The sequence below is a fragment of the Mustela nigripes genome, chromosome 11 (genome assembly GCF_022355385.1).
Source record: "Mustela nigripes isolate SB6536 chromosome 11, MUSNIG.SB6536, whole genome shotgun sequence".
In the NCBI taxonomy this organism is placed as follows: Eukaryota; Metazoa; Chordata; class Mammalia; order Carnivora; family Mustelidae; genus Mustela; species Mustela nigripes.
Window position 1 is genome coordinate 1133204 of NC_081567.1, and position 23712 is coordinate 1156915.

The following is a 23712-nucleotide window of genomic DNA, read 5'->3' on the forward strand; positions in this document are numbered from 1 at the left end:
ATCATGACCTGAGCTGAAGGCAGAGGCTTTAACCCACTGAGCCACCCAGGCACCCCTCCTCTGGTTTTCTAGTTTCTTCAGGTGAGAACTTAGGTTATTGATTTTTTATCTTTTCTGATATGCATTAAAATCTATACATTTCAAGAGAAGACCTACTTTTAACTTCCTCTCATAGATTTTGGTACATTTTGGTTTTATTTTCATTGAATTAAAGACATTTTCTAATTTCCTTGGTGGTTTTTTTTTTTTTTGACTCATGGGCTATTTAAAACTCTAGTTTACTTTCCAGATATTTGAGGAGATTTCTCATGATTTATTTCTTTTGTTGATTTCATTTCAGTTCCATTGTGGCTGGAGACAATACTTTCTACAATTTCATTCATTTTAAATTTATTGAGGTTCATCTTACAGCCTGGCACATGTCTGCCCTGGAGAATGTACCATGTGTATTTGCAAAGAATGTGTGTTCTGCTGGATGGAATATTCTATAAATGTCAGTTTGGTCAACTTGGTGATGGTACTGTTTGTTTTCTACAACTTTGCTTGTTTTCTGACTATTGTTCTTGTCAGTTATTGAGAGTGGAGAATTGAAATCTCCAACTATTGTTGAATTGTCTGTTTCTCCTTTTAATTTTGTTGATTTTTGCTTAATGTATTCTGGGGCTCTTTCATTATGGGCATAGTCACATAGAATTATGTCCTCCTGAGATATGGACCTGTTTAGCATTATGAAATGTCACTCTTTGCCTTTGGTTTTCTTTCTTTCTTTCTTTCTTTCTTTCTTTCTTTCTTTCTTTCTTTCTTTCTTTCTTAGCAGGAGAGTGTGGGGAGAGAGAGAAGGGGTGTAGTGGGGGGAGAGAATCTAGAGGCTCCAAGCCCAGCATGGAGCCCGACACAAAGCTTGATCTCATGACCCTGAGATCATGACCTGAGCTCAAATCAAGAGTTGGTTGCTTAACTGATGGGGATCCTGGGTGGCTCAGTGGGTTGGGGCCTCTGCCTTCAGCTCAGGTCATGATCTCAGGGTTCTGGGATCGATCGAGCCCTGCATTGGGCTCTCTGCTCTGTGGGGAACCTGCTTCCTCCTCTCTCTTTCTGCCTGCCTCTCTGCCTACTTTTGATCTCTGTCTGTCAAATAAATAAAAATAAAATCTAAAAAAAAAATGTTGGATGCTTAACTGAATGAGCCACCCAGGTGCCCAAGCCTTTGGTAATATTTCTTAGTCTATTTTGTCTGATACTAATGTGTTCAGTCCCGCTCTGTTACGTGAACTGTTTGCACATATTTTCCCATCGTTTTGCTTTTAACATGGTTGTATGTTTGAACCTAAAGTGCAACACTTTTAGATAATCTGTACTTGGATCTTGTTCTTTTAATCTAGTCCAACAGTCTCTGCCTCTTGATCAGGCTGTTTAGTCCCTTTACATTTAACATATTTTGTATTTGATATGGTTACACTTTTCTTATTTTCTACATGTCTCCTCCTTTTCCTCTTCTCTTTCTCCTTTGTTGTCTTCTTTTGTGTTTAGGTAAATAATTTTAGTGAGCTGTATTAATTCCTTTGTTAATTTTTAAAACTACATTAACTTTAAGTTGTTTTCTTAGTGGCTGCCCTGGGGATTAGAATGTGCATCTTAACTCATTGCACGTGATTTCAGATTAACACTAATTTAATTATGGTGAAATATGGAAACTCTGCTTCAGTGTAGTCCCATTATCTCTTTTGTCCTTGTTCTGTTATTGTCATATATACTACATTAATATCTGCTAAGGCCCCAACAACATAATGTTATGATTATTGCTTTATGTAATCTTGTTTTAATTCTAATATATAATTTTTTTTAAAGTTGTTTATTTTAGAAAGAGAGAGCATAAGCTGGGGGAGAGGCAGAGGGAGAGAGAGAGAATCTCAAGCAGACTCCACGCTGAGTGTGGAGCCAAATGTGGGGCTCAGATCTCAGCGCTGAGATCATGACCTGAGCTGAAACCAAGAGTTGGATGCTTAACCAACTGAGCCACCCAGGTGCCCCTAATCTTATGTTTTTAAAAGAAGTTAAGGAAAGGGAAAGAAAGACATTTATATATGCTTTTAAAAAATTATTTAAACTTTATTAAATTTAAAATTATCCATGTGCCAAACATGGAGCTCGAACTCACAACCCCGATATCAAGATCTGCACTCTCTTCCAACTGAGCAAGCCAGGCACCCTTTATGAACTCTGGTGGCTGCCCACACATTTGCCATTTCTTTTTTTTTTTTTTTAATGATTTTATTTATTTATTTGACAGAGATCACAAGTAGGCAGAGAGGCAGGCAAAGAAAGAGGAGGAAGCAGGCTCCCTGCTGAGCAGAAAGCCCGATGCGGGGCTCGATCCCATGACCCGAGATCATGACCTGAGCCGAAGGCAGAGGCTTAACCCACTGAGCCACCCAGGCACCCCACATTTGCCATTTCTGATGCTCTTCCTTTCTCTCCATGGATGTGAATTACAGCCATTGTCTCCTTAGAGCCTACAGGACTCCCTTTAGCATTTCTCCTGAAGCAGGACTGCAGCACTGTCTTCTCTCAGTCTCTGTCTGTGATGGTCTTTAGTTTGTCTCCATGTCTGAAGGGTAGTTTCATGGGATATGGAATTCTTGGCTGACATTTCTTCTTCCAGCACTTTGAAAATGCTACTCCACTGTCTCCTCCCCTCCATAATTTTGGATGAGAAGTCAGCCATCAGTCATACTGTCTTCACCCTGCACAGGATGGACCACTTTCCTCCATTTTCTCTTTATCTTTTAGCTGTTTGATGATGGTGTGTCTAATGTGCAGGTTTTGTTTTCATCCTCCTTGAGATTTGTTGATGTTGCATTTGTCAGGGTCATGTTTTTCATCAAATTTGGGAAGTTTTCAGCCATTATTTCTTCAGATATTTTTCCTGATTCTCCCTGCCACCCCATCCTGGGACTTCCATCACATGGGTGTTGGTGTCCCTGATGTCCCACTTGTGTGCAAGGCTTGGTTTGTTTTCCTTCCCTACTTTTTCTGTCTTAGGTTGGGTAATTCCATTTGATCTGCTTCAGGTTTACTCATTCTTTCTTCTGCCATCTCTTGTGAAGTTCCCACTTCAGTTAGCATACTTTGGAATTTCAGAATTCTCATTTTTTGAATAATCTCTCTCTTGGGGGTTCTCTATTTTTGAGTCATTGTCATACTTTGGTTCTTTCTTTTTTTTTTTTTTAAGATTTTATTTATTTATTTGACAGAGACATAGTGAGAGAGGGAACACAAGCAAGGGGAGTGGGAGAGGGAGAAGCAGGCTCCCCGCTGAGTAGGGAGCTCCATCCCAGGACCCTGGGAACATGACCTGAGCCAAAGGCAGAAAGCCGACATTCAATGGCTGAGCCACCCAGGCACCCACATAGTTTCATTCTTCAAACATAATTGTCTTAAAAAAAGTTTTGTGATCACTGTCTTGAAGTCTCTGTCTGTTATATGCAACATCTTGTGACATTCATGGACAATTTTTATTGACAGTTTCTTATTCTGAGTATGTTTTACCCTTTTCTGTTTCCCTGCCTGTCTTGCAATTTGGGGTTGAACAGGGGCATTGTAGATAATATTTTGCAGCAGCTCTAGATTCCGATCTCCCCCATCCTTGACCCCAAAGTTGGTATTTTTGCTGGGTTTTGAATAACTCTTCTGGACTAAAACGTTGAAATCCATTTCCCCGTTGTATAACTGTGGATATTTCTGTTTTGTCCCCCTCCCCATTTTAAGTCCTGCTATTGTATTGAATTCTGGCTTCCCAAGGATCGTCTCTGTGTCTGCTTTAGCTTAGCGGTCAGTTGGTGATTGGTCCAAGGTTGTGTGCAAACACCTGGAGCCGGTCAGTCTTCCACTCTCTGCCAATGAATCTGCCTGTGGGTCTAAGAGCACATTTAAAGACCAGGCAGTTTTCAAGCCTACCTGGTGCTTACTTTCTTCCAGAACCTCTTGTGTCTCCTCTGTGTTATGTCTGCAGGCTCTCAGTAAGCCGGGGATATGTGAATTTCATGGGCCCTCTCTGCTCTCTCCTGTTCATGTGCACAGCCCATCAGCTGGGTGCACATGGAGAGCTTATAGAGCATTGCTACGACTGTCACATTTCATGTCTCTCTCTGTCAGAGTTCCGGCTAATCCACTGGGGTGTTGCTGCCCAAGTCAGGATCACAGGCTCTGCCTGGTAGAATTTCAGGCTTTCCCCATTCCCTTGCACTGAGAGTGCCACTTATCACGGACACCACTGCTGCTGTTCATGAGTTTTGTGTCTTCTGCTCTGAATCAAATCAGCCTCTGGCAGTAAAGCTTCTAGTTTTGTTGGCCTTCCATGCCCTTTGCTGCCCTATTATGATGGTGCACCAGCTGAGTTGGGAGTGGGGAGATGGGAACAGTTTCAGGCAAGAATGTCCCCTTCCCCTTTACCCTGTCTTATTCAAAGTTCAGCTGTTTTTCATGCTGAAATGCCTTTGGTCAGTTTCTAGGATGTTGAAAATGTTATTTTTAATCGTTTTGACTCTGTTTATAGTTGTTTTGGTGACAGGATTTAGTGACCTTTTCACTCTAGCATGCTACGAGTCCCACCCTGTGGTATTGTCTTTGGAAAACAAAACTCTGAAAAACTTAGCCTATGCAGCTCCGTAAAATCATATGATGGAATTCATAGAAGGAGCTTCTAGATCAAGAAGTGAGACATCACCCACGTCTCATAGTGCTTCTGCTTCTTCTGTTATCACCACTCCCCTTTCCTCCTCAAAGGGAAACACTTCCCTGATTTTTCACACCATAGATTAGTTTTTCCTGTTTCTGTGCTTTATAGGAACAGAACCACACCATATGTGTGCTCTTGTTCTTTTGTTTCTTTTGTTCAACGAGATATATTTGCGTGGTCCCTAAATGCCGGCGCAACGCTGTATTGTATCACGTTCATCTCGTCTACCATGGACATACATTTGGGTTGTTTCCGGTCTCTGGTGCTTACGGACAATACTGTTGTCAACACTCTTGTACTCGCCATTTGTGGGACAGATACCCAGCAGTGGGGTTGTGGGTTTGTTCCGATGTTGGATTTCAGTAGCTACCACCAAACAGATTTCAGAAGTGGTTGTGCTGATTTTTACAGGAGTGCGCCTCACCTGCTGGTTATCCTAGGTCCTTGCCAACACTTGATATTTGCCTGTCCTTTTAACATGAGCCCTCCTGGTGAGTACCTTTTCATAAGTAGATTGGCCACTTGGATATTCTCTTTTGTAGTGCATCTGTTCAAAATCTTTACCCATTTTTCCCCCTACCGAGCGGTTTGTCTTGATTCCACATGTGTAGAAATTCTTTGTATGTCTATAAACATGTCTATTCTTGATTATGTAGGTTATAAATATCTTCTTCTATCCAACGTCTTGGCTGTTTATTTTCCTGGTTCTATCTTCTAAAGAGAAGAAGTTCTTGGGATGCCTGGGTGGCTCAGTTGTTAAGCATCTGCCTTTAGCTCAGGTCGTGGTCCTGGGGTCCTGGGTTCTAGCCCCGTATCAGGCTCCCTACTCTGCGGGAAGCCTGCTTCTCCCTCTCCCATTCCCTGTGCTTGAGTTCCCTCTCTTGTGGCCTCTTTCTCTCTCTCTGTCAAATAAATAAAATCTTAAGAAAAGAGAAGAGAAGAAGTTCTTGATTTTATTGTGGTCCAAGTCATCCTTCATGGTTAGTGTTTTTCATTGGCTTATAACAAAATGTTTTCTCATTTCAGGTTCTCAGAGATGCTCTTCCATGCCATCTTCTAAAAGCTTTATTGTTTTACATTTGACAGCTAGATTTGTGGCCCAACCGGCATTAATTTTTTAACTACAGCTGGAGGTAGGGATCAAGTTTCAGGTCTTTCCATGTATTAATCCAGTTGATCTTACATCTTTTATTAAAAATACCATCCATTTTTTATGACATCATTTATAGGAACTTAATCTTGTTTTATGTTGGGGTTACTGTAGAGTCCCATGAAGTCATGAGAAATAATTCAGAGAGATCCCGCATGCCCTTTGGCAGTTCCCGACAGGGATGCCGTCTTGCAGGACTGTAGTACAGTGTGACGACTAGGATAGGGACAGTGACACCGTCGAGATGCAGAACATCTCCACTGGCACAAAGTTCCATCTCATTGCCCTTTATGGCTACGTTTAGCTCCCTGCCCCCAGCCCCGTCTCTGATCCTGGTAACCACTACCATGTTCTTTCTGTAATGAGGTCTTTCCAAGTATGCTCTAAAAGTGGAATCATATTCTATGTAAACTGGGGATTGGATTTGTTTTCAGCCAAAGTCCCCAGAGATTCACCCAAGTTGTTGTTTTTATCAATAGTCCACTCCTTTTCTTTTCTTTTCTTTTTTTTAAAGATGTTATTTATTTATTTGACAGACAGAGATCACAAGTAGGCAGAGAGGCAGGCAGAGAGTGGGCAGGGGGTGGGGAGCAGGCTGCCCACTGAGCAGAGAGCCCGATGCGGGGCTCGATCCCAGGACCCTGAGATCATGACCTGAACTGAAGGCAGAGGCTTTAACCCACTGAGCCAACCAAGCACCCCAGTCCATTCCTTTTCTGACCGAGTAGTAATTTCTGACTCAGTAGTAATGCTTTTTTTTTTTTAAGGTTTTATTTATTTATTTGACAGAGAGATCACAAGTAGGCAGAGAGGCAGGCAGAGAGAGGAGGGAAAGCAGGCTCCCTGCTGAGCAGAGAGCCCGTTGTGGGGCTCGATTCCAGGACCCTGAGATCATGACCTGAGCCGAAGGCAGAGGCTTTAACCCACTGAGCCACCCAGGTGCCCAGTAGTAATGCTTTTTGACCTTAGCCTCTCCTTGTAGCACACGGTATATGGTAGGTATGCAGGTGTGTGTGCTTTGGAGTAAGCACAATTTCAGTCACTATCCCCAGCGTATAATGTGTCCGAGGGCTGAGAGTACAGATGAACAAGTGAGGAGACCAAAGCATGGAGGGCCACATAGGGAAAAACACAGATTCCCAGCTCAGTCCCTACAGCTATGGTTGCTAAGGAACCCTGCATGTATTTCTGGGTGTTTGGTATAATTGGGATTTGCCAGCCGAACCAGTTGCCCTGGGATCTGTAGAGGGCTCACCCGGGGAGGCCTAGTCCCACCTTTGCTGGTGGCTGGAACCCGGGGTGCCACAGACTCTCGAGAAGTGTGGAACTGGTGGCAAGGGGGAAAATGTATCTTGTTCCTCTATTTGTAGTCACTCTGTTGGATCTCCTAACCATATTGTCTATTCGTGGTCCTCCGAGCCCGCCCGTTTTCCTGGTGGGGCCCAATTCAAAGCCTGTGCCATCGCGTGCCCATTGTAGGCGGCAAGTCTGAGGTTCTCAACCTGGTTCACGTGGTCCTGAAGCAGGGCTGGTGGGGGCTGTGGGGCTTTGCTGGTGCCTTAACTTCCGGTTTTCTCCAAGGGATCTCGAGTTGGGGAGAGGAGCTCTTCCCCAAGCAGGCAGGGCTTGGAGGCAGAGCTCTTGAAGTTCCTGGCATCGTGGAAAGGTCAGGGTCAGGGTTTGGAGACTGGGCTCTAGCCCTGACCCACAGCTGGCAGACTGTATGCTTGCCGCATTCTTTGTATATCTGTGATTGGACGCGTGGCTCGGCGAGGTGGTGAGTATAGAGACAGGTAGATGAATTGGATGATGGGGGGGGCGGTGGACTGTGGAAGGATGAATGAATGGATGGGTGAATGACTAGACGGGTGCATGGCTGAAAGCTGGATGCACCTATGTGGACGGTATAGATAACAGATGCTCCTGTGGGGATCAGGAGGGACAGCGTCCGTACGGATGTCCAGGGGCTGGAAGAAATGGGAGCAAGAAGACTTGGCTGAAAAGATTAATGTTGTCAAACGGCAGATAGAGACCCTGGGCCCCCTAGAAGTGGCTTGCCCAAGCTCACAGAGCCCAGTGGGAGCAGATCGGGGGCTTGACGCCCCCCCCCCTGCCCGAGTCCACACTCAGGTTTCTTTCCACCAGCAACCCCCCTGGAGAGGCGGGGTGGAGACCAGGGGTCAGGTCACCGCATGTGAAAGCTGGCAGGGGTCCCGGCACACAGGGCAGGTCGAGCCCCCCACAGACCAATCTGCAGATCCAGGGGCAAGGTTCTGGGCTCCGGAGCCCCATCCATGACTACCACTATGTTCTCCGCACGTCCAGTGAGCGCCTCCTGGCAGCAGATTTTCATTCAGCCCCTGCTGTGTGCCTGGCCCCATATTAGACCCCGAGGGAAGCAGAGTGGGTAAGACGCTGTGATCCTGGACACGAGGGGGTTTATCACTGCCCGCTCGGGTTTCTTATCTGTAAAGGGGAAGGTTTGGGGCGTAGGCAGCTGAAGGTTACACTGAGCTGGGATCCCCAGCTCGCCAGACCTCGTCTACCTTGGCTCTGCATCCACGCGCTGGCTACTGGGGCAGGTTTGCTGTGGATATCAGCGGGCCATGGGAGCTGACCGTGTGATGGGAATCCATGTGGACGACAGCCTCCCCCGGTGGCTGTCTTGGCCCCGCACTGGGGCTGCATCTGAAGGCTGGGGCCAGGGAGCCCGGGAAATGTTTAACTTTGAAAAATGGACCTTCACAGCTCATTAGGCCTCAGCGGCGCGGCCCGGTGCCTCGGGCGGCTGGGGAAGAGGGAGATGCCACGGCATGAAATCACTGAAGTATTTAAAGGCCAATTCTGCATTCCTGAGCAGCAGCGTCGGCTTGCTGAGCCCGGCCGTCCTGGGCCCCAGGATGGGCTGGTGCATGGGTGCCCTGGGAAGCTGGGACAGCTGGGGTGGCTGGCAGGGATGGTACTGGGACCAGGGACTCCTATCATCTGTCCCTGCAGGTGGTGACCCAGTCCCAGGTCAGACCCTCCTAGCGTCTGCCGTTTCCTGGCTCTGTGACCTTGGATAAGCCATGTATGACCCCAAGCCTCAGTTTCTCCACCTGCCACCTGCACTGTGACTTGTGTGCCAAGCGGAGGACAGGAAATGGACACTGCCCGTGAGGGGTGGGCAGGGGGCTTTGTAGCCTCCTGAGGCCGAAGGAGCCTTTCTCCTGGAGGCAAGGGGGCTGGGCGCACCCTCCTCCCCTAGGCTGCAGCCATATTCCAGCTCTCAGCCCTGCTCACTGGACCCGGCAGCCTGCCCAGCCACAGCTGGGTTCTCAGAGGCCCCCTCATAGCACTCTTGCTGGTTGCGGGGACAAGCGAGGCTGTGCCGATCGGGCCCGAGGTCCCTCCCTCTGTCCTCATGGCCACTCACTGTCCACCCTGGGGCAGTGGCTTCTCTCTCCCCAGCTGGGCCAGAGGGCCCTGTGGCCTGGAGGCAGGGAAGGGGAGTGGGTTGTGGGGTGTCTGAGTGGGGCTGAGGCAGCGAAGCAGCACTAGAGCCGGTCAGTGGTGGCCACGGCTGCGAGCCCAGCCAAGGGAAGTCGTGTTGCATGAGCTGCTCATTGTGTCAGACGCAGAGCGGGATGCAGGAGGCGCCCGCGGCCAGGGACCCGCGTGCCGGTCTGCTGCTGGAGGGGCCGCGTTCCACCGGACTCTTGGGGCCCTCTTGGCCCCTCCTCCAACCCCAACCCTCACGGCTCTGGAACTTTCTGGGGGCTCAGCGACCTTGCATAAAGTGAGCGCTTTCTCTGAGCCTCTGTTTCTTTAATTGGAAATGGGGAGAAGCTTCCTGAATCCCTCTCCCGGAGCTGTGGGGATGAAGGAGAAGAAAAACAGGCCTCCTCCCTTTCCCAGCAACCAGAGGGGACCATGGTCAAGGCTGTGGGCGTGTGCCCAGCCTGCGCACTCCCGTGTGGACATCTCCGCGGTGGCCGCAGCTCCGTATGAACACAGACAGGTGTGTCCACACACTCCCCGTGACCCGTCCCCATGGCAACCCCCTTCGCAGAGCAGGTGTCTGGGAGACCCGAATTGGTGCTGACAGGTGGGGCCCACGTGACAGGTTCCCCGGAGGTGGGCCGAGCCAATCAGGGGCCCTGGGCCGGGGCTTTAGGAAGATGTGAAGGTGCTTTCCTGTTCCCAGTCAATGCTGCTCACAGACACAGCCAGGAGCCCTGTTTGTAGTCTCATTCTGCTTTGGGGAAAGGGAAACTGAGGATAGAGCCAGCTTGGGGTGGGGGGCCCTGCCTAGCCCTGCAGCTGTGGGCCCTACCCACCTCCCTCTGGAAAGAGCCCAGACTCTGCCCACACCCACCGCGGGTTCCCAGTCTTGGAACTCCCTCCCCATAGGGCCGAGTTTTGCCTCTGCCGTTTGGCTAATTGTCCAGGACCTTTACTGCAAGACCAGGTGGGCCCAGCCGCGCTCCTCCCTTTCTGCCCTGAAGTCCGGGCTCAGCTGGCAGGGTTCCCATGGCAACCGTGGTGCGTCACAAAGGGCCAGGACGGAGGAGGGGATTCCTGGCTTCTCCGTCCTCCGGTCCCTCCTCTGCAGGCATGAGCTGTGTGACCCTGGAAGTGGGTCCCGAGCATTCGCCTGCTGCCCAGAGACAGGACACTGTCCCCCCCCCCCCCGCCCCGACCAAGGATGCCCCCACCTGTCCACCTGCAGAGACCCTCACAGGATCAAGGCCGGCCACCACACTTGGCCGGCCCAGCTGCTCTTTGGCAAGCTTCACCTGGCTTTGAGGGCAGCTGGCCAACACACCTGATCTACAGGGGTCCCATGACCACCCCAGCGGCAGACCCTGCAGGGCTGGAGGCCTTGGAACCTGCCCTTGAGTTTCTTGGTCTCATTGGAACCGACATAAGATTTGTTCCTGAAAAAAAAAAAAAACCCCTTTTCAACAGACTCTTGCCTCCCTGACGTCTGCCACAAGCCAGGGTGTGGCTGCTGACCACACTTGCCATGCTGGGGCCCTCGGCTCTGCACGGGGACATAAAGGACCCTAGAAGCCAGCATTGGGTCTGTGCCCCTTCCTTCTCCATCAGCATTCTGAGACATTGCAGGTACAGGTTACTGTGAAGGCCATCTGCGTCCCTTGTGTGCTCTGGGTACGCGCAGGGAGGGACCGGCCCTGTGACTTCAGTGCTCACCTTCCAGCCGGGCCGGGCCTGTGACGTGTTGCTGTCGCTCAGTGGGTCCACGCAGATGCTCCTGCTGACATGGGTGCCGGCAGCCTCTGTTTCCTCCATGCTTGTGACCCCGGGCAGAGCTAGTCCACCTGGAGGGGGGTCCCACTGGCTCCATCCAGCCCCCTCCCAATGCCAGCCCTCATCCTCTCCCTTTGGGTTGTACTTTCAAGGGTCATGGATCCAAGTGCAGGGCAGGAATGAGCTCGTTGATACACGTCTAGGGCAGACGCTGCCCGGAGGCAGAGAAAGGGATATGGCTCTCCCCACCACCACCCTCCTGCCCCCCACCATGGCCCCTGCTTTTAAAGCCTGGCTGGTATTGGCTTAACTGGTCCCCATTCACTCACCCACAAACATATTCCCCAGCAATAGCCCCAGGCCTAGGGGCTGCAAGACAAAGTCCGTATTCTTATGAGGTATGCGTTTATTGAGCTCCTACTGTGTGCTAAGCCCTGAGCTAGTGTAGACCCCGGGGCACAGCCATGGAGGAGAGGGCACTGCAGCCGGTGGGGGTGATGTGAGTGAGGGAGGAAGGGAGACAGATGCTAGAGTGATCGGGCTCTGCAGAGGTCCCCTGGTTGGGCAGTCTACCAGCGGCCATTGTGAGGCTCCTTGAGGTGGGGCAGCCTGGGAAGACATCTTGGAGGAGGTGGCATTGCACCCCCTGACACTCAGTTTGAGACCCTGGAGAAGCCATTGCCCTTCGTGACCTGGGCTCGCCGGCAGGGGTAGGGAGAGTGTGCTCCAAGCTAGGGAGAAGGGGACAAGGTGGCCTTCCTCCTGAGGTATAGAACAGAGACACTGCCACCATTCTTGGCGAGAGAGATGCTGAGAGTCAGGTTCCAGAAGGGGTAGGGACTGTGTCTCATGCCTGCATTGCCACCCGCGGAACGCAGACGAGGCTTTGGACAGTCCTAGGACAGCTGTCTCTACCTCCCCCTACCTCCCCCGCTGGAGGTTATCCGGGCTGTTATTGGGGCACACGGATGGACACCAACCACAGGCCTCTCTGAGCTCCCGCTCCTTCCACAAGCTGGAATGGGTGGCCCCAGGGGTGCAGGGAGTATCTGGTCGGGGTTCCTATCCCAGCTGCCCTCCCACTGGCCTTGGGGCCTCTGACGTTATTACCTTATCCATCGAAAGGATCCACAGTGAGAAGACAGTTGGCCCGGGGACACATCTGTGAAAACCAGCATCTGCCAGATATGCAATATTTTCCCTATGATTTCAGGCCCTTTTCAGGGGTGACCCCCCCCCCAGCCCTACCCGTTCTTCTGGGACTACGTAAGGCATTTGTCATCTCCGGTGAACCACTTGTGGATCTGGGAGCAAGGGCACCGTGAGGAGCCTGTGGGCCTTCCCACGGGGCACCATGTCCAACAAGGAGGCAGCCGGTCTAGTGAGGGCTTCTGAGCAGGGTGAGAATTGGGAAGGCAGCGACTTGTTCCTGCTCCTCAGTTTCCCCACCTGTAGAATGGGTCTCAAGAGAGGCCTCACCCCCCTGGGGTCGGGCTGGTGGTAGATGAGAGATGAGACTTGGGCGGTAGTCAAGGTCCCTGAGCACATGGTCGCTGCCACCCTCATCACCATCAGCGCTAGCCTGGAGGTCAGCTTGGAGGCGGTGGGCAGAGAGACAGGTACCCAGGCTGGCTGGATGTGGGCTGGGGTCGAGGCTTCAGTGCTGGCCTGGATGGCCTTTAGGAGGGGACAGGAGGGGGTGAGGGGTCATGGCAGACTCCCAGACCTGCTTCCTAGGGGCTTTTCCAGGGTGCCTGCTGTGGGCTCTGCTGCGGGTTTCATGTCCTGTGTGCCTACAGTGCAGTATCTCACCAAAGTTTTACCCAATTACAGTCCAAGGGGACCTCAGCCTCATTTCAGCAAACAAGAAAATTCTCAGCCTCATTTTCGCGTCTCTAATAAGCACGTATCGAATTTACGGCCTTTACATACCACCGGTGAGGCGAGTGCCTGCTGAGAATTCCCGCCTCAGGTTGCTGTGGTCTCTTTTCCCTGCTCGCGCCCCGAGCTCCCTCTGACTTTGCTCGGCAGGTCGGCACGTGGGTCGCGTCGGAGGAAGGGTCCGGCGGCTGTCCGGGTCCACAGTGCGCCGGTCAGCACAAACGCGGGTGATTTGGGCCAGGCGTGTAAATATACATGATAAATAGTCTGTTACTTATTTTTTTATTTCAGAAGGGGTCCCCGTATTTCTTCCCTGAAGGAGGTTTGGAGACACTGCTGCAGGGTGGAGGCAGGAGTCCTGGTCTGCCGCCGGGCGCTGAGCACGTCTACGCTTTGGAGAATGTCCTTCTGGTCTTTTCTTTCTTTCGACACCAGAGTTTGTTACAGTGTCAGTATCCATCTCTCCTTTAAAAAACAAAACAAGGGGCGCCTGGGTGGCTCAGTGGGTTAAAGCCTCTGCCTTCGGCACAGCTCATGATCTTGGGGTCTTGGGATTGAGCCCCGCATCGGGCTCTCTGCTCCGCGGGGAGCCTGCTTCCCCCTCTCTCTCTCTGCCTGCCTCTCTGCCTCCTTGTGATCTCTGTCAAATAAATAAATAAAATCTTTAAAAACAAAACAAAACCCTTGTAAGAAATCGAAGTGCACAGATAAGTTCCCGAACCGCAGGTTACCGCTGAGCACATCTTTGCAAGGTCTGACCAGCATCCCAGTCCGGAGGCAGAACGGCCCGGCCCCCGTGGAAGCTTCTCGTTCTCGTGCCTTCCCGGGCCAGGCCCCTCCCCGGGCAGCCATGGTGTCGGCTCACCAGCCACCTTCTGTCCATCTCTGTGTGGAGTCGGACGCTATGTGCTCTGTCTGGCTTTGCTGGTGACATTCACTCGGCCTTGTGGGTTTCCCGTCTTCACTGTGGCGTGGTCCTCCCAGGCACCGAGATACCCACTCTGGGAAGGAGCAGCCCATCTCCCACGGCTGGACACTGAGGCTGTCCGAGACTGGGCTGCCCGGGATAGCCTTGCTAAGAACCTCCTTCCTTGACCATGTGTGCATGTGGGTATATGTTTGTGTGTCCGCCTGGGAGCGGACTTGGTGTGTCCGGTTGTTTACTGACCCTGAACGATTTCCCAGTTGCAGAATATCCATCAGCATTACCGAAATGGCCGGGCTGCGTTCAGTAAGGCTGTGCTGCAATTGATTTAGTCATTCTTCTGCTCACTTAGGCTGCTTCTCACCTTTTCTCCTTTTCTATAATAAGTGGCCGTGGAAGTCTTCGGCCATACATTTTTTTTTTTCCTCTATGGAGTTATTTCCTTATGAGAGTTTCTTAGGAGGAAGACTGTTGGCTTGAGGATATGAGCTTTTCTCCTACACCCCATGGCTTTTACAGTACGTACAGGAGAAAACAGAAAAACCTCCAGGAAGATAAGGAATGATTATTGAGAGGACATCAGTGTCAAGGGGAAAGCAGAGAGAGCCCGCCTAGCACTCCTCCCCGATCGCAGGCCTATTTGCATCCCGAGCAAGGCAGCCGGCATCCCCAAACAGTTTATCCTGGCTCGGCCCGTTTTTGACATTTACATAAATGTGTCCGCAGCGTACACAGTCTTACCACCACCTTTTGGTCGACATCATCTGGGGACGAATCCTAACCCATCCCGAGGTGCTGTCTGTCCCTCCTCATTGCTCTGGAGTGTTCTGTTCCAGGACTAGCCCAGGATCGTCGTCCCCACTCTGGGGCCAGGATGAGCCTCTCTGTGTCTCTTCTGCGCGTGGGCCACCGAGGCAGGTTTACACCAGGGAAGGGGATCGCCACCGTCCGGCTGTGCGGCTTCGCACCACCCTGTTTCCCAGCACAGGGCACGGGGCTCTCACCTTCCCTGACGCACCGTGTCGCCAGGCTGTGGAAGCTTCTCCGTCTTCCCGGCTCATGAAGTTGAGCATCTTTTGGGGTTTGGGTTTTTTGGCTGTTTGGAGGTCCTCGCTTATGAAGTGCCATTTCAAGACCTCTCCTCATCTTGTTACTGGGGTGTCTGTATTTTATTCATTCACGTGTAGGAGTTCACAGATTCCGAGTGAGAAAGCAAACATTCTCTCCGCATGGAAGGAAGACATCCACCTTGTAACGTTTGTGGCCTGCGGTTTTATTCTTTTTATAGTGTATTTTTAAGAGCAGAAATTCTTCATTTGTGCACAGTAAAGTTTATCCATATATTCTTGTGCGCGTGGGTGGGAAGAAGTCCTTCCTTGCCTCCAAGTCATCAGTGTATGTTTCTGTGTCTCTAAAATACATAGTTCTTTTCCCGTTTGGGTCTGCAATCGACCTGGGATTGATTCTGAGTGTGGTGTGAGGTAGGGGTTCAAGTTCATTTCCCTCCCCCCACCCACACACAACCTAATGATTGGACTGTCCTTTCCTCGCGGGGCCTCCTTTGTCACATCAAGGGTTAATTCCTAGGTCAGTTTCTGAGTTTTCTGTTTTGATCCCTGGGTTCATTTGCCCAATCTCCTATGAAGACCACACTCTATCACTGCAGCTGCATAATAAATCATAATTATCTGATAGAGTGAAGCCCCCGCTCAACATAGTTATTTACGGCTAGAACTCGGAGAATCAGCTTGACAAGTTCCATGCAAAGAAAAAAAAAATCTGCTGGGATTTTGATTGCAGTTGCTGTGAGTCTATGGATCAATTTGCAGTGTTGACTTTTTAATAAATGTTTATTTTCTACTTACTGCAGATGTATACACATCCAGTCCCTGTTTGTGTATGGGTTTTATACCCAGCGCTCTAAGTAAGCCCTCTTATCCATGACTGTATTTAGACATTCTTTGGGATTTTTTTTTTTTTTAATGTACACAATTGTAGCACCTGGGAAGAGCTACAGTTTTCTTTCTTCCTTTTGAAGGCGTATCATTTGTGTTTCTTTTTCTTGTCTTACTGTAGTGGCTGAGACCACTAGCAGAGTGTTGGAGAGAAGTGGTGGTAGTGGGCATCCTTGCGTCATTCTTGATCTCAAAGGGAAAGGCCTAGTTCACCATTTGGCGAGTTGTCTGCTGTAGGCTGTGCTCCTTTTATAAGCATTCAATTGGTATCACTGAATGACTCCCAAAGAATTGTGCCATTTTCAACATAAGCTTACCAGCACTGGGTATTATCTTTAGAGTTTTTTTGTTTTGTTTTGTTTTTTTGTTTTTTTGTTTTTTTTTCCTGGAGGGTTGGTTGGTTTTTGTTTTTCGATCATTGTTTCTCTGATGAGCCTAAATGGTGTCTTACTGTATCTCTTTTAAATTTGCATTTTCCTGATTATGCAAGAGGTGGAACATTGTCCTACATATTCATCAGCCACCTGTGTTTTGTCCTGGGCTTCGCTTCCTCCCTCCATTTGTTGATACATTGTTGGTGTTTCCCTAACAAATCTGAGTGCGTTCTTTACAGAATGAAGATAGGTGTCATTTCCCTGTCACATTTGCTACAAATGTGTTCCCGGTGTATGTTGTATCTCTTTTAATTTTTGTTATTTTTCTTATGCTCCCTTTCCTTACTTTTATATGGTCAAATCTGCCTCTTTTATTTTACAATTTATTCTATTCCTCCTGAGCGTGGAAGGCTTGTCTCCCTCCTGAGGACTGAGAAGTATTGAATTCTGTTTTCCTCTAGCTTTTTTTTATGGCTTAATATTTCATATTTAACTGTTTACTCCGTCTGGAGTTGGTGGGGCTGTGGGGTGTGAAGCTGGGAGTTAATTGCTTCTGCTCTTTACCAGGGGAAGGGGCCTCATTTGCACTTCCAAGTCTCAGGGCTCTGGCTTCCCCACATCTAGGCTGAGCGGGAGGAGATTAAAGGGAGGAGGGAGTCAGCCCCCGCATGCAGCCAGCCCTGGGACTGTGGTGCTGTAATTACCTTCGGGACAGTCCCGTCAGCTGCCTCTGCCTCTTTTTAAGTCGAGAAAGCAGAGAGCTGTGAGCCCAGTTCAGCAACATCCTAGGGCAAATCTCTTAACGTAATTGGGACTCAGTTTCCTTATCTGTGAAGTGGGCATACTAATGACGCCCGTCCGCTGGGAGTATATGTGTCGGGTGCGTCCTGCAGAAAGCAAGAGGTCAGGCAGCCCTGTCCAAATCCTGGCTCATCTGTGCGACCTTGGGCATGTGATGACACTTCTCTCTGGGCCTCAGTTTCTCCATCTGGAAACCAGAGTGACAGTACTGTAGTTGCTCCTCGTGGGGCCCTGGGCCATGTGTCTGGTTCTTAGTTCTCCAGCAGCTAGGCATTGCGGGGTTGTCACTGCTGCTCACCTTTGGGAGAGGGTGAGGAGCGTCTCTGTGGGGAGGGGGTTTCCAGTGTGGTCTCTGGGGAGGGCCCTGGCCCAGCTGTAATGGGGAAAGGAGAGTGGGGGTGGGGAGAAGTGGCATGGCACAGAAGGCCCCTCCTCTTGCAGCTCTAAGGGGGTGGGGCATGCCCCCCCCACTTCCCTCCTTACTCCCCCAGCTATGGGGGGATGGGCACGCAGAGCCCAGTCTCTTCTTCCTGATCTGGGCAGAAGTAGAACACGGTGGCACACACACACAGTGCCCGCCCTCCACAGCCACACATGCCCGGATAGCCATGCACACATATCACAGACACACGCAAGCCTGGACACACACGCACAGACATGGAAACACATGCACGGATAGACCCACCACCTATGTAGACTCACGGGTCAGAAACACATGTGCTCTAATACACAGAGGTGCAGAGACAGTGCGCCCAGCACACATGTGTGTGCACGTGCACACAGGCCACGCACACACCAGGCATGCATACAGCCATGCACACAACACAGGCACATGCACACATACCAGGCACACATATACACACATGTGTGCACCATCCCAGATGCATGTGTGCACGTGGGCACACACTCACACCAGGCACACACACACACACAACACATGAACACATGTGTACACAAACACACCAGGCACACATGTACATGCATGCACGCACACCCCGGACACACACGTGCACACACAGTCACACTAGGCACGCATGCACACATGCACATGCAGTGCATGCACACACCCAAGACACATGTATGTGCACACATTGCACACACCAGGCATGTGTACACACGTGCACACATGTTCACACACATTGCACACACCAGGCATGTATACGCACACACGCACACACACGTGCACACATGCATGCATGCACAGAAGTACACACACACATACACACGACGTACGCATATGACTGGCAGAGCTGTGCTCCGGGCCACAGCTGGTTTTCAGCTCTCCTGCTCCCATCATGCCTCTGCCTCGCCCTTGCAGACCAGGGCCCTCCCTGGGCAGCTCCCACTCCTGTCAGCCCTCACCTGCCCCGCTGCCCCGCACAGTCAGGAGCCTGGCTTGTCCTCTCTGGCACTTCAGTTTTTGAGGTGATGCGGATGGCCTTCTCTCTTCTCCTTGCCTCCCCCCCCCCGTCCCCCCTTCTCTTCTTACCTCTCCTCCCTCCTGGCATTCACTTTGTAGGAGACACGGCAGGGGTGGGACCTGGGGCAGGAAAGGCCACCGAACCTTCTGCACCCAGGGGCCGCGAGAGCCCATCCAGCTCCCTCCGTAGGGGTCTGCACATGCTCACGATTATCATGAAGATCTGGGACCGGCATGGGACCTGCTCCCTGTGCCTGACCTGCCACCTGGAGCCTTGCAGGGGTGGGTGGAGGAAGGGCCCGTTAGCCTCCCTCAAGACCCCTTGGGATGGAGCAAGGTCACTGGGGGGCAGAAGTGAGCTCAGGACTGGCTCTTTCACCATAGCAACACCATAGGGGTCTGCTTGGAATTCTGAGGAAGACCCAAGAAGACCCTAGACAGCTAGGCTTGCCTGCCCAGCCTTCCCACTTGCTCCATAGCTCCCCTCTAAGTGGGAGGATTCCCCCCCCCCGCCCTCTCCCCCCAGCATTCCACCTCCAGGTGTCAGTGCAAGTCCCCAGCGCACAGTAGGGGCCTCACTAATGCTTATGAATGGCAGGCAGGGGACTTGAGTGGGTGTATCACGATTGCTGAGGGCCTGTGTGTCCCAGGCTGTGGGCTCTGCTGGCCCTCCAAGGCTCCAGGTCCCCTTAGGCCTGCTGGAGTTCTTGGCCCCAGTGAGGGCAGCCCTACCTGTCCCATCAGGGCGTTGGGGAGGGAACATTGGACTTGGGCCCCAAATGATAGGGATCCAGCTCTGGGTAGATCTGGGAGGAAGCCTTCCAGGCTAGGGGGTACCTATGCAAAGGTCCTGAGGTGGCCACATGCTGGGGGAGGAGGAGGGATGTGTTGGAGAAACAGAAAGGCAGAGGAGTGGCGGAAGGACAGAGCCTAGAGGAGTGAATGGTACAACCTGAGGTTGGTAGGTGGGGTGGGGCCCCTAGAAGAGCCCCAGGGCACCCAGCAGCACCCTCATTTCCCAGGTTGGGGCCTGGCTCCTCAGAGGGGAGGCCAAGCCAGGTAGTGGGGCAAGTCCGACCCGACCTGGGATGGGCATCTTTCTGCTCGCTGGGGTTCCTCCCTTGCCCAGCCTTGGTGGGTGGTGGGGGGCGGGCTGGAGACTCAGGGGACCCCGTGGGTGGGGCAGGCACAGCTGTGGGGAGCCCAAGCTGCTGGCATCAGCAGGAGCCCCTCCTCCTTACCTCGCCAAACAATCATTGCACAAAATATGCAAATGGTATAATTACTGTTATTTGTTTTGCTGATATAAGTGTTTGAAATGCAAATGTCAAGTTTGGGCGCATTCATTTTCCCCACCCCTCACCCTGACGTTTGCAAGTCTACTGTTCAGCTCTGGAAGCAGGATTTGGGGCCCCCCCTTCTGCCTCTTCCTCCTTCTCCTCGGAGGCGACTGCTCCCCTGACAGCGACAGCAGCTCCCTCTGCAGCCTGAGGGACACCCAGGCATCCCACTCAGTGGTGTGTAGGGGTTGGGGGAGGCCTTAGAAGGGAGACCTCCCATTCCCCTCCCCTCCCCTCCTTGCTGTGTGATCAGGGGCCAGTTATACTTGGCCTCTGGGAACCTCGGTTTACCTGTCTGTGTAATGGGCCCCCCCCCCCCAGCCTCCCGCTGAGGTGTGTCTGATCGCTGTGCTCTCTGGCTCAGGAGTAATTCTATCGATGGGTTTGGGCCTCAGTTTCCCATCTGTAAAATCCTGCACGGATGTGTTCCCAGCTGTCACGTGGAGACATAGGGCTCCTGGACGGGTGCACCCCCAGATAGCATGCAAAAGATGTGTGTGTGTGTTTTCCAGGGTGGGTCCCTGCCTGTGGCTCCTCCAGCCCGGGTGCTCCCTGAGGTTTCAGGGCTTCCAGGCCAGTGGGTTCTGACAAGCCTGGGCTTGTGTGACCCAGTGGGAGGTACCCACCATCATCCCCATTCAACAGGAAAATCTGAGGCATGGCCTGCCGGGGTTTGTGGTGGTCTCCCTCATGAGCGTGGTCGGATGCCAGCTCTGTCTAGTGCCTGGTTCCTTTCTGGCGGCTCCCTGCACCATGAGGCCTGAGGGCCGGCTCCTCCTTTGTGGCCTCAGCAAGCCGCTCCCCCTGGAAACCCTCTCCCCGATCTGCCTGCACCTCGAAGCCCAGGGCCAGGGAGGCCCCCTGTGTCAGATCACCAGCTTCACCCGAACCCCACCCGCCGCAGATCCCACATTATCGACAAGGTGCTGGGACCCCTACGTTTCCAGCTGCATTGCCGAGTGAGGTCTTAAAAGCTCTCGGACCGACTCGGTTCCAGGAGGAGCTCAGCCCCAGAGAGGAGCGAGGCTTCCTGCCAGGCCCTGCGGGTCGCCGGGGCTCAGGGCTTGTGCCAGGGATGGCACCGAGAGATGCCCTGGGTTGGGCCGATGAAGGTGAGAGTGGGTGTGATCCAGGGGCCGGTGGGTCGGGGCGGCCCACGCGCGACCTGCCAGCCCGGCCACACTCTCTGGACTCAGCCCCTCCAGGCCGCATGCCGGTGGTGGCGGGGCGTGGGTGGTGGCCTGGATCCAGCCTAGAGCCGGCATGTGGGAGGCCTGGGGTCCAGTGTGCCCGTGAGGAAAGTGGAGGGTGTGTGTGCGTGCACAGGCGTGTGTACACATGTGTGAACAAGCACGTGGGATCCCAGGGGGTGCTCGTGGACAGTGAGTTCTCTAGCCCAGGCACCTAGTCCTCGGTTCTGAGAACACAGCCCACTTGCAGGCCACAAGGCACCTCCGCGCTCAACTGGTTTCCACTCACACGCGCGGTGCCCCGGCTCATGTTCCACCTTCCCAGCTTTGCCCTGAGGTCTGAGGGTGGCCAGGAGCCCGCATCCCAGCCCTTCCCATGGCCCGCCCAGGCTGCAGCCACGCCTTGTGGTTCCAAAGCAGTTTCCTTGTGTAAAACCTGGGATTCTTGGCAGAGTGGGGCTGGGCATCCCGTGAGCACTCCAGAAGCTTGCATCCCTGTTCCCCGCCGGCTTCACTCATGGAGCGGCCGGGAGGCCATTTTCAGGCTCCCAGGCCCAGGAGAGGAGAGCAGGCCCTGGCCGGGTGGCCAGCAGGGAGAGGGCCATCCCGGCAGGTGACCTATGCGGGCAAAGGCCTGGGGGGCAGGAAGGAAGAGGCGTCCAGGTGCCTGGGCCCTGGGCCTCAGCCTGGGGGCCTCCTCTGGGGCCCTGCATGCGGAGAGCGCGCTCATTCTGTCCCAAGCACCTTTTCCAAGACAGGTTTGCCCTTATTAGCATATTCAAACGCAGTCCATTATTATTTCAATTAGCTGTTAGGTAATTAGCTCTAATTGATGAGCATTCCCCCACCTCCCCACATATTTTTTGGTTATTTACATCTGCTTCTAAACCACAATTTCAGGTAATTACGTGCCACTCACTCAGACGTTTGCGCGTGCGCACACATACACACACACACACACACACACACGCACGCACGCACGCACCCACCAGCTCTTCCTCACACCATGGGTTCTTTCTTGCCTTCCAATTCCTGCTCCTGGCCCAGGAGCCTGGGGGTTCTTGGCAGGGGTGGTTTGCACAGCTGGGGCAAGGGGCCCCTCTGGCTCCTGTCCAGGCCCTCCTGAGGGTCACCACCTGGCCTGCAGGGCCTCAAGGGAGTCCCCTTGTCCCGAAGGTGCCACCTGCCCCCTCATCCCATGCTGCCACGCGAGTCGTCGGCATTGTGCCTCCGGGTTTGGTCTGACACTGCACTTTTGTGCTGTGGCCTGGGGCGTGGACACCATTCCCAGCCTCCGCTTCCCTGTCTGCAGAATGGGGACCCAGTGTGCAGGAGTGTGGCTGAGCGGGGCATGTATCCAGGTCCACAGTGAGCCTGTGCGCGGCTGCCGGGCCTGCTCCAGGGAAGGAAGGGAGCAGGGAGGGATGCAGCCTCATGGGCAGGTGGGGGAACCAGTGGTGGGCGGACTCACTGGGCCAGCGCGAGCCTCGGCTTCCTGGCTGGTGCCCTCCCATGTCGTCGGGGACCTGGTCTGGAGTCCTTGCCCTCTGCTCCCAGCAAGCACTCGCTTGTGGCGTGGAGGTGGGGCCTGCAGGGAGAGGCCTTGCCCTGGGTCTTTGTGTAGCCCACCTCCTTGGGGGGTGAGGGGGTCAGGGAATCAGAGCTGGTCCCCCACACACACCTGGGCTGCAGCAGTTGGGGGACCCATCAAGTGGGAAACAGCAGCTGTGACCAAGGCCCCTCCACCCACTCCCCCCCCCCGCCCCGCCCTGCCTCCCCCTCCCAACCCGTCTGACCTGCCAAAATCTTGCCTCAGGCCGTGTTCCTCTCCCTGCCCTCTGCCCTTGGGCCGTGGGCCTCCGTGGTGTTGGTGTGCACGTGGAGGCCGACTCTCCTTGCATGGGGCCAACAGGATGGATGTCCCCGTGGCTCCTGCAGATGGGATCTTGCTCAAGCTGCGATGGCTCCCAGCACCCTTCTCACCAGCGTCCTATTCTGTCTCCCTGCAGTGGCAGCTGCCTGGGTGTCCATGTGTTGTTCCTCTGGGTCCTGGAAGGTGGAGAAGACGTGCATGACCCCCGCAGGGAGGAGCCCGCCAGCCTATACTGCCCCGGTGTGCCGTGTCGCCGCCGGGCCCTAACCGGAAGGTAAGGGGCGCTCTGGCCCATCCGATGCGCTCAGCGTGTTGGGGGTTGGGGGGAGGCCGGTCTTGAAGACCTGTGTGCTGGGGTCACCGTGCAGGCGTTGGGGGAGCCAGGCTCAGGGTCAGGCTCAGCTGGTCCACGGAAACAGAGGTCCCCACATGGAGCTGCTGCCCAGCCGACGGGGCATTCGGGCCGAGGAACGGGCCACTTCAATGTGTGCACAGTGGGGTTGGGGCTCCACCGTCCCCCCTGGTGAGTTGGGGTGCCGTGTGGGTTTCATCCTCTACCACCTCACGGTGCTGGGCGCCGTGCTGTGTGCTTCCGTTACATGTTGAAGGCCAAGTGTATGACGCGCCGTGTATTAATAGGGACTCAGCCCGTGTATTTGAAAAACAGGGTCTCCTATGGAAAAAGTGACCCAGAATGCCAACTTGAGCGCCTCAGGAAGGGGAATCGGGCAGCCTTCAGGTGACACAGTGGGTGTCCTCGCGGCCTGGGGTGCTGGGCGTGCCCGGAGTTAGCTTCCTCAGCACTGTCCCAG

At 53.1% G+C, this 23712-nt stretch overlaps 1 protein-coding gene across 4 annotated transcripts in view; it reads left to right on the forward strand.

The window, feature by feature from the left end:
- The window catches only part of ELFN1 (extracellular leucine rich repeat and fibronectin type III domain containing 1), a 68284-nt gene that overhangs the window by 16215 nt on the left and 28357 nt on the right, over positions 1 to 23712 (forward strand). For all 4 annotated transcript variants that reach the window (XM_059414282.1, XM_059414284.1, XM_059414283.1 and 1 more), the window contains exon 2: positions 23037 to 23174. The gene's annotated coding sequence lies outside the window, so the exon portion shown is untranslated. The remainder of the gene's footprint in view (positions 1 to 23036; positions 23175 to 23712) is intronic.